The sequence below is a fragment of the Dryobates pubescens genome, chromosome 6 (genome assembly GCF_014839835.1).
Source record: "Dryobates pubescens isolate bDryPub1 chromosome 6, bDryPub1.pri, whole genome shotgun sequence".
Taxonomy (NCBI): Eukaryota; Metazoa; Chordata; class Aves; order Piciformes; family Picidae; genus Dryobates; species Dryobates pubescens.
This window is the reverse complement of record NC_071617.1, coordinates 11,584,414-11,594,639: the sequence shown is the minus strand read 5'-3', so window position 1 is coordinate 11,594,639 and position 10,226 is coordinate 11,584,414.

Below are 10,226 nucleotides of genomic sequence, written 5' to 3'. Positions count from 1 at the left end.
TTTCCCCATAAGTAATAAAAATGTTCTAGTCACAGTATCACAGTATAACTAAGGTTGGAAGAGACCCCAAGGATCATCAAGTCCAACCTGTCTCTACAGACCTCGTGACTAGACCATGGCACCAAGTGCCACGTCCAATCTGTTCTTGAACACCTGTCCTAGCAAGCAGATTCTCTTGTGAGTAGCTACTGGAATTCACCTGAGAAATACTTGTTCTGCCAGAGACCTGTTTGGGTCACTAGCAATTAGAACTCTATGTATGGTAGATTTTGGCAAAAAAAGGCTCTCCCCTTTCTTCTTTTCATAGGGAATCACTCTCACTCCTTTTAGCCTTTTGCTCTTTACCTTTTTCTGTCTTTATGAGGATGATTAAGGGACTGCTGCATGTGCCTTATGTGGAAAGGTTGAGAGACCTGGAGCTGTTTAGTCTGAAGAGAAGACCGAGAGTGGATTTAATGAATATTTATAAATATCAGAGGGCTGTGTGTCAAGAGGGGAAGGGACAGGCTCTTCACAGTTGCACCCTATGATAGGGTAATGGGTATAAACTACAGCACAGGAGGTTCCACCTCAACATGAGAAGGAACTTCTTCACTGTGAGGGTCACAGAGTACTGAAACGGGCTGCCCAGGGAGGTTGTGGAATCTCCTTCTCTGGAGATTTTCAAGACCCATCTGGTTGTGTTCCTGTGCAACCTGTGCTAGCTTCTGTGGTCCTGCTCTTGCAGCGGGGTTGGACTCAATGACCTTCAGAGGTTCCTTCCAACCCCTAACATCCTGTGATCCTATGAACTGCTCTGGTAGCCAGCTCAAGTGTGATGCACCAGGGTCCCTTGGCAATAGCTCCCTTTCTTTCTTTAGCAGGTGCTAGACTTTACTGAAACCAGGAATGTACACCTCAAGCTATTATGCTGGATTGGAGCAGCCAAGTCAGGATGTCACAGACAGTGACAGTGTGGCAGCAGCAAGCTCGGGGTCAGTCACCTGCTGCTGCAGCCCTGCATGCACCCTGCACCCTCATGTTTGGCCTGGAACATCTCTGGTCTCTGAGGTTTCTCAGACTCAAGCTTGTTTTCTTGCTGTGACCTGAGCTGCACACTACTACAGCAATATCACACCTGAATCATAGGCAGATAGCAGGTGATGTGTTCCTTCAGCTGCAGCATAGTGGTGACTTCCCTGTGACTTTGCTGCTTGTGGTTAATGGCAAAATTGCTCAATGCTGGTGGCTCTTTTGCCTTTATTGTGGGTCTTTGTGGGCAGGGTGATTGCATCTCCTGGTGTAGCTTTTTGCCACCCCAAGGAATTCACGGGGGTTGTGCAAGGCTTTGTCTTCATGGGGCTTCCTAAAGCTTGTAACTCTGCTGCGCTCTTGGTGCTGTCCACTCTGGAGATGGGTGTCCTGGACAGCTATGTTGCAGCCATCTCAGCACAGCATGGTCTTGTTAGAGGACACTGAAGTGCCAGTTTCACTGAAGTGCCTTGGTGCTGGTGGACAAAAATATAACAGTTTTGGAAGAGGCTATCAACAGAAGCAGCCAGACAGGTATGAAAAAATTAGAGACACTCATTCTGGTAAATGGTGACCATTTATTCATTTTATTAATGGTATTTTGGAAGTATCTGCGTTGGTTCTAGGGTGCCCATATCACTGTGTCTTCTGAGGATGACATTTGTGGTTGGATTGTTATGAGAAAGAATACACCCTTATCTTGAGCATCTCAAAGGCCCACAAGTGGACTAGATTCCACGTGCTGATGCTGGAAGATACGTTCCCTGCTGCACACAGAGGACCTGTCTGATGGGAAATACAGTTGCATCCAGGAATGGTCACTGATAGTTTAAAGTGTCTTGAAGCAACTTATGTGAAATGGAGTGAGGGTAGACATCATGTAGTTCACAGTATCACAGAATCATCAAGGTTGGAAGAGACCTCAAAGATCATTGAGTCCAACCTGTCACTGCAGACCTCATGACTAGACCATGGCACCAAGTGCCACGTCCAATCCCCTCTTGAACACCTCCAGGGATGGTGACTCCACCACCTCCCTGGGCATCACATTCCAATGACGAACGACTCTCTCCATGAAGAACTTTCTCCTCACCTCGAGCCTAAACTTCCCCTGGCACAGCTGGAGACTGTGTCCTCTTGTTCTGGTGCCGGTTGCTAGAGAGAAGAGATCAACCCCCTCCTGGCTACAACCACCTTTCAGGTAGTTGTAGAGAGCAATGAGATCTCCCCTGAGCCTCGTCTTCTCCAGGCTAAACAATCCCAGCTCCCTCAGCCTCTCCTCACAGGGCTGTGCTCAAGGCCTCTCACCAGCCTTGTTGCCCTTCCCTGGACACGTTCAAGTGTCTTGATGTCTTTCTTAAACTGAGGGGCCCAGAACTGGACACAGTACTCAAGGTGTGGCCTAACCAATGCAGAGTCCAGGGGCACAATGACTTCCCTGCTCCTGCTGGCCACACTATTCGTAATGCAGGCCAGGATGCCACTGGCCTTCTTGGCCACCTGGGCACACTGCTGGCTCATATTCAGGCAGCTGTCAATCAGCACCCCCAGGTCCCTCTCCGTTTGGCAGCTCTCCAGCCACCCTGACCCCAGCCTGTAGCTCTGCATGGGGTTGCCGTGGCCAAAGTGCAGCACCTGGCAATTGGATTTGATGAATGCCGTTCCATTGGACTCTGCCCATCTGTCCAGTCAGTCGAGGTCCCTCTGCAGAGCCCTTCCACTCTCTAACTGACCAACATCTGCTCCCAACTTGGTGTCATCTGCAAATTTGCTGATGACTGACTCAACCCCCTCATCCATATCATCAATGAAGATGCTAAAGAGGATGGGGCCCGGTACTGATCCCTGGGGTATGCCACTGGTGACTGGCCTCCTGCTGGATGTGGCACCATTCACCACCACTCTCTGGCTTGCCATATATAGCTTCAGACTACTTCTTTCATCATACTTTGTAATTTTTTTCACACTGTAGATTTGTTTTATTGGTGAATTTTAATATGCCTGTTAATAAAGGTTAAGACTTAGTTAAATGAGAAACAAAAAACTCACGGAATCTACCTTTCAGTACTGTATTCCGTGCATGTTGTAGAAAATTAAGATATAGGTTTATTAGGAATAAAGTAACAGCTGCTACTGAAAGCACATACTGCACAATTTCAGTTTTACGTTTTTGAGTCACGATGTGATAGCCTTTTTATTCTGTTATTTTCCCGAGTACATTGCACCATTTTTTGGAAACTGCAGTATTTGAAGAAAGATAACAAACCGCACCACAGAGACGACAAATCCTAAACTACCTCAGCACAGCGGCCAAATCAAGAGCTGAAGCAGAGCAGCTGAGGTTAGCCCGTGCGCCCGTGTAGTTTCAATGCTGTGCCACACGGCGGCAGCAGAGGGAGACTTGGAGGTGCCAAGATTCGCTTTCAGTGCAAGGAAGCCCTCTGTGACGAGCGGTAACGCTGGAGTTTCAGCCCGTTGGACTTGGAGGCGCAATCGCGCTGCCTTCTGTTGAACAGAATACGATAGTGTCATATCAGACAGGAATTAATGAAACCTGTCGTTCTCGTGATCTGTAGTCTTAGTGTTGACATTCTCATGGATTGACTGGTTCTGATGTTTTATTACCTTTCTTCCTTACCTGATGTTTAGATCTGCTCCCTCACCCCTGCTGGGTAAGACTGAGCTGTCTGGCAAGGAATATTCCATGTATGTGGTTGCAAATATATGGAAGACCAGAAGTCACAGAACTTGAGTCATCTGATGTACCCAAATGGTAGTCAATATCAGTATAATACCAACATTATCTCAGAAAGGAAACTGATGACTTGTTATCAGAAGGTAAGAGGATTTTACAACATTCAGGAAGTGCCTGATCCTTGGCTGATTCAAGATGTGAAACAAAAGCTGCCTCCAAGACTTAAATGTATTTGTACATAGAATCATTATAGAGAGATGTCAGGGGGCAGGTGAAAGCCAGTGCCTTAAGATATCTTCATTCCTGCCATTCTGAATTTAATAATGAGAAATTAAATTACACTAACTAAAACTCAGTAAGTCCTCAGTTTTTACTGCTTCCCAAGAAGAAGTAACACATGAGATATTCATTAATCTCCTAAACTTGTGCTGACTTAATGTGAATCCCTTTCACTGCTGTAAATCAGATCTGCAAATATTTGTGCTTGACTCCTCCTGTAGCAGTATGAATTCCTCTTTTCAAAATAAAGATATAATATATCCACAGTCACCCTTACTTGTGTTTAAATGAATGGAAATTGCATTCAATATCAGTCTGATTTAAACACTATGATTTCTATTTTTTTCCTCTCTATTCCTTCTTTTCCTATAGTAAAACCTGCAGTACAACCTTTTTGTGACAGAGAAGCAGTTTAATGTCCCCAAGGATCTATAATCTGTGATTTACTGGTGGTGTTAAAATGTAGCCCTAACTTCATCTTCCAAATACAAGCAGATAATAGGACTGTTCCTTCAATTCTCCACCATATGACTCATATTCTTTATGAATAGGTTTTACTCAGGGCTTTAAAGATTTATGTCTTTCTGTAAAGAGCTTGCATAAAGATGTCACTTTCAGTAGTATCTTTTCCTTACAGAATTGTTTGACTTCACAGTACTACCATTTTAATCAGAAATACTGATCTCCAATGCAGCTTCAAATGAGGACTATATTGCCACTTAAATCATATGTAATGGCATATAATTAGCACACTTATCTTGTCACTTAAAAAGCATGAAACATCAGAGTTTGGTCTACTTTCCATTGATTGCAAAAAAACATTAGATTAGTCTGTGAAGGCTTAATTTACTTTCAAAATAATCTGGTAAACATTAGGATAAAACTTGTTTAGTGAAAATTGCTTACCTATCCCATTCATCAGCTTTCTGATGTTGTGTTTGTAGAGAGTGGTGTTTATGTGCCAGATGGTCCAAGTGCATGTTACTACAGCACAGAAATGGCAAATGGTCACCTTTTGGTGACAGAACTGTATTCATGCCCCTGTCTCTCTCCTGACTATCCTGCTGCTATTAACTGGAAATTGCATGCCATTGGGATTGCACCACTTTCATCAAACAATCACTATTTCAGTCTCATTGTTTACCATGATCTCTTAGAATCATAGAATCAATAAGGTTGGAAAAGACCTCAAAGATCATCAAGTACAACCTGGCACCCAACACCTCAGGACTACTAAACCATGGCACCAAGTGCCACATCCAATCCCCTCTTGAACACTTCCAGGGACAGTGACTCCACCACCTCCCTGGGCAGCACATTCCAATGGCTAAAAACTCTGTAAAGAACTTTCTCCTCAACTCAAGCTTAAAGCCTTCTTCACAGAGCTCACTGAACCTGAAGGAAATGGTGCCATTTCCCAGCAGGACATATCTCTGTTGCTATCTGAGTTACAAGATGTCAGAAAGGCATGAAAATTACATATGTATTCTGGGTGCTTTTGATGGGCTGCATGTTGTTGAAGGAGAGTATTATTTGCAGGTAAAGATTCTTTGGTTTTATCTGGACAGTGGGAAGGCTGCTGGTTAGCAGCACTGGTTAGGCCACACCTTGAGTACTGTGTCCAGTTCTGGGCCCTTCAGTTTAAGAAGGACACTGAGACACATGAATGTGTCCAGAGAAGGGCAACAAGGTTGGTGAGAGGCCTCGAGCACAAGCCCTATGAGGAGAGGCTGAGGGAGCTGGGGTTGTTTAGCCTGGAGAAGAGGATGCTCAGGAGAGACCTTATTGCTGTCTACAACTACTTGAAGGGTGGTTGTGGCCAGGAGGGGGTTGGACGCGATGATCTTGAAGGTCTCTTCCAACCTGGTTTATTCTATGTATTCTATTCTATGTATTCTATGTATCTCTTCTCCCAGGCAACCAGCACCAGAACAAGAGGACACAGTCTCAAGTTGTGCCAGGGGAAGTTTAGACTTGAGGTGAGGAGAAAGTTACATATAGAATACATAGAATACATAGAATAAACCAGGTTGGAAGAGACCTTCAAGATCATCGCGTCCAACCCATCAACCAATCCAACACCACCCAAACAACTAACCCACGGCACCAAGCACCCCATCAAGTCTCCTCCTGAAAACCTCCAATGATGGCGACTCCACCACCTCCCCAGGCAGCCCATTCCAATGGGCAATCACTCTCTCTGTATAGAACTTTTTCCTAACATCCAGCCTGAACCTCCCCTGGCGCAGCCTGAGACTGTGTCCTCTTGTCCTAGTACTGGCCACCTGGGAGAAGAGACTAACATCCGTCTGTCTACAACCTCCCTTCAGGTAGTTGTAGAGAGTAATAAGGTCACCCCAGAGTCTCCTCTTCTCCAGGCTGTGATTTATTCCAGGCTAGTTCTTCACTGAGAGACCTGTTAGCCATTAGAATGTGCTGCCCAGGGAGGTGGTGGAGTCACCGTCCCTGGAGGTGTTCAAGAGGGGACTGGACGTGGCACTTGGTGCCACAGTTTAGTCATGAGGTCTGTGACAGGTTGGACTTGATGATCTTTGAGGTCTCTTCCAGTCTTGGTGATTCTGTGATTCTGTAGTACTTTCCTTACAGCCCCTTTGCATTTTTCTCCTTTTTGATATGGTTTAAAAGGAGATATCTTGGGTTTCTCTGAAAACATCAGTTTCATTAGTGGTGTTCATCCTGCTTTTCTAAATGTCTGTGTTACAAATGATTCAAGTGAAGGCCCTGAGTTGACCCTGTACTAAAACTCCTCAAGGAGATTTCTTTGGTGACGATGGAGATTGGAATCAATACAGCTGATCAGTATGATCTAGTATTGTTCCTTTATTGCTTCAGTGTTGTTCGATTATAATGCAAGCATAGTACAGAGCAGACAGTAGAGCTGACAGGCTAGTAAGAAGTGCATAGAAGAAGTGCATAGTAAGAAAACCTTTACAGCTTATATAAACTCGGAGGGCATTGCTGGCATGGCTTCATTGGCCCCTCACGAGTGACCACACACTATCACTATTGATTATTGGTTAAACTAGTAATAACACACGAGGTTGTTGATGCATGTGTGCGTCCTGTTATTCCAAGACAACTCTCTGTGTTTATAGCTACCAGCGTCCTGCTTTGGTTAGGCGGTGCAGGCACAGCACTATTCTGCTATACTGCTAGCCACTTCCGCACCCATGCTGGACACAGCCTATCACCATGTCAGGCTCTAGGCCTACACTGCCAGATTGCTCACACTGCTTATTGCAACCATTACCACAGATTTCCACATATGTGTACAGAAGAGAGAGAAGTCTGAATGTTCCTTGTCTCCACAGCGTTGCTCTTATCAGAACAGAGACCTGTTTTTATCTGCTCAGTGGCTTATACCGTTATGCTAACGGTATATCTAATGTGTTTATCTAACAAAGTTAAGAAACCAGATAGGACTGTAGCATTTATATACACATGGCTTTCCAGTGTATTGAATCTTTCAAGTTTTGCTCTTAGGCTCTTTTTTTTATTGTTGTGTTGATTTTTTTAATGTGCTGTAGGCAAGTAAATGTGGCTTCAGTTTTCTAGGAAACTCAACCAGACTTGAAGTAACTTTCCTAGGTCACCTACTATTCATCATCTAGCAGATTATCCTGGTGGCAATAGCTGTGCGCCTGAAGGATGGCCAAGGGCTCAGGTCCAGCCAACATGGATTTAGGAAGGACAGGTCTTGCCTCTCCAACCTGATCTCCTTCTATGATCAGGTGACCCGTCTGGTGGATGTGGGGAGGCCTGTGGATGTGGTCTACCTGGACTTCAGCAAGGCCTTTGACACCGTCCCCCACAGCAAACAGCTGTCTAAACTGTCAGCTTGTGGCTTAGACAGCAACACTCTGTGCTGGGTTAGGAACTGGCTGGAGGGCCGAGCCCAGAGAGTGGTGGTGAATGGTGCCACATCCAGCTGGTGGCCAGTCACCAGTGGCGTCTCCCAGGGATCAGTGCTGGGCCCCATCCTCTTTAACATCTTCATTGATGATCTGGATGAGGGGATTGAGTCAGTCATCAGCAAATTTGCAGATGACACCAAGTTGGGAGCAAATGTTGGTCAGAGGGTGGAAGGGCTCTGCAGAGGGACCTTAACTGACTGGACAGGTGGGTGGTGTCCAGCGGGATGGCATTCAACTAGACCAAGTGCCAGGTGCTGCACTTTGGCCATGGCAACCCCATGCAGAGCTACAGGCTAGGGTTGGAGTGGCTGGAGAGCTGCCAAACGGAGAGGGACCTGGGGGTGCTGATTGACAGCTGCCTGAAAATGAGCCAGCAGTGTGCCCAGGTGGCCAAGAAGGCCAACGGCATCCTGGCCTGCATTAGGAATAGTGTGGCCAGCAGGAGCAGGGAAGTCATTGTGCCCCTGTACTCTGCATTGGTCAGGCCACACCTTGAGTGCTGTGTCCAGTTCTGGGCCCCTCAGTTTAAGAAAGACATCAAGACACTTGAACGTGTCCAGGGAAGGGCAACAAGGCTGGGGAGAGGCCTTGAGCACAGCCCTGTGAGGAGAGGCTGAGGGAGCTGGGATTGTTTAGCCTGGAGAAGACAAGGCTCAGGGGAGACCTCATTGCTCTCTACAACTACCTGAAAGGTGGTTGTAGCCAGGAAGGGGTTGGTCTCTTCTCCCAGGTAACCAGCAGCAGAACAATGGGACACAGTCTCAAGTTGCACCAGGGGAAGTTTAGACTCGAGGTGAGGAGAAAGTTCTTCACTGAGAGAGTCGTTAGCCATTGGAATGGGCTGCCCAGGGAGGTGGTGGAGTCACCGTCCCTGGAGGTGTTGAAGAGGGGATTGGACGTGGTACTTGGTGCCATGGTCTAGTCATGAGGTCTGTGGTGACAGGTTGGACTCGATGATCTTTGAGGTCTCTCTTCCAAGCTTTGTGATACTGTGATACTGTGATCTATGACTAAATGCATATGTACTATGCATGAATGCACACATAGCTTACAAACAGATGTGTGCACACTGACACTATACTTTGCTAGGGTGCTGGCAAAGATCTGTCTTCTTGCAAAGTTTCAAGTTCCACTCATGAATCCTCTTGGCCTAAATACATAATTAGATATATTGGATCATTTTGTCATCATGACAGCTTTTGTTACAATCAAATCCAGCTTGTGATTGTTGAAAATTTTGTGATATTTTGCTTTTTTGTATACTTTTTCCTGTAGATATGCCTATTGCCCTGAACACATAAGGGCAGGCTGGTGGACATGGCTTGATAACATTCTCCCTCAGCAGAAGGGCCTTTCCAGAAGGCTTGCACAGTGTAGCTGGATCCTGGGGAACTCAAGGGACAGTCCCGTGAGCTGGCTGACATTTCTAACATGGTCAGAAAGCCACTAGAAAGCAGAGTAGCAGTATCAGTGTCCTCTATTTCAGTAACTGGCTTGAGTTCAAGGCCACTTTACTTTTTTTAGAATAGAATTAACCAGGTTGGAAAAGACCTTTGAGATCATCAAGTCCAACCTATCATCCAACACTATCTAATCAACAAAACCATGGCACCAAGCACCCTATCCAGTCTCTTCTTACAGATTTTCCTGGGTGCCTTCATACAGCAGATCCATATTTGCCAGCTGCCTTCTCAGTCTCCTAGTCTCCTAGAACAAGATCTCGCTGAAGACAGAAGAGTAGTTTCAGATTTTCTGGTAGCTCTGAGTGAGATACCACATCTCTCAATTAGGTCAGCACCAGTAAGGATCCTTGTTTGTCATACAATACTACTGCTTTGCTGATGTTCCTGTTTATTTTACTTTTCCATAACTAGATACTAACTGATGGTCATCTGGTAAGTCAGACAACTACATCAAAGCCAGTTTTGAGTGTAACACTCTTTGTGAGCTGGTACGAAAAGGACCCTCCACACACAGAGCAAGCTACACCCTGATTTCACAGCATGTTCTCACATGCTTGTTTCTGTAATGCTAATTAACAATAATGGATAATAATGTTAATTAGTTTTAATATCCATAATTATAATAACAGTCTATTTCTCAGCTTGTCTTATCTAACTGGATAGACATTTTGCTGCAAAATCAATTTGATTTGTTGACTCGAGGCAAAAATAAACTACTCTGCTGCGCAGTTCTGAATGTGGTTTTATGTAATAGTGTTGGTTGACCTTGATGCTGAGAACAATAGAAAGTAAATTCTTCTGACTCTGTGTGGTAGGATTCAGGCACATAGCAGTGGCTTGTTG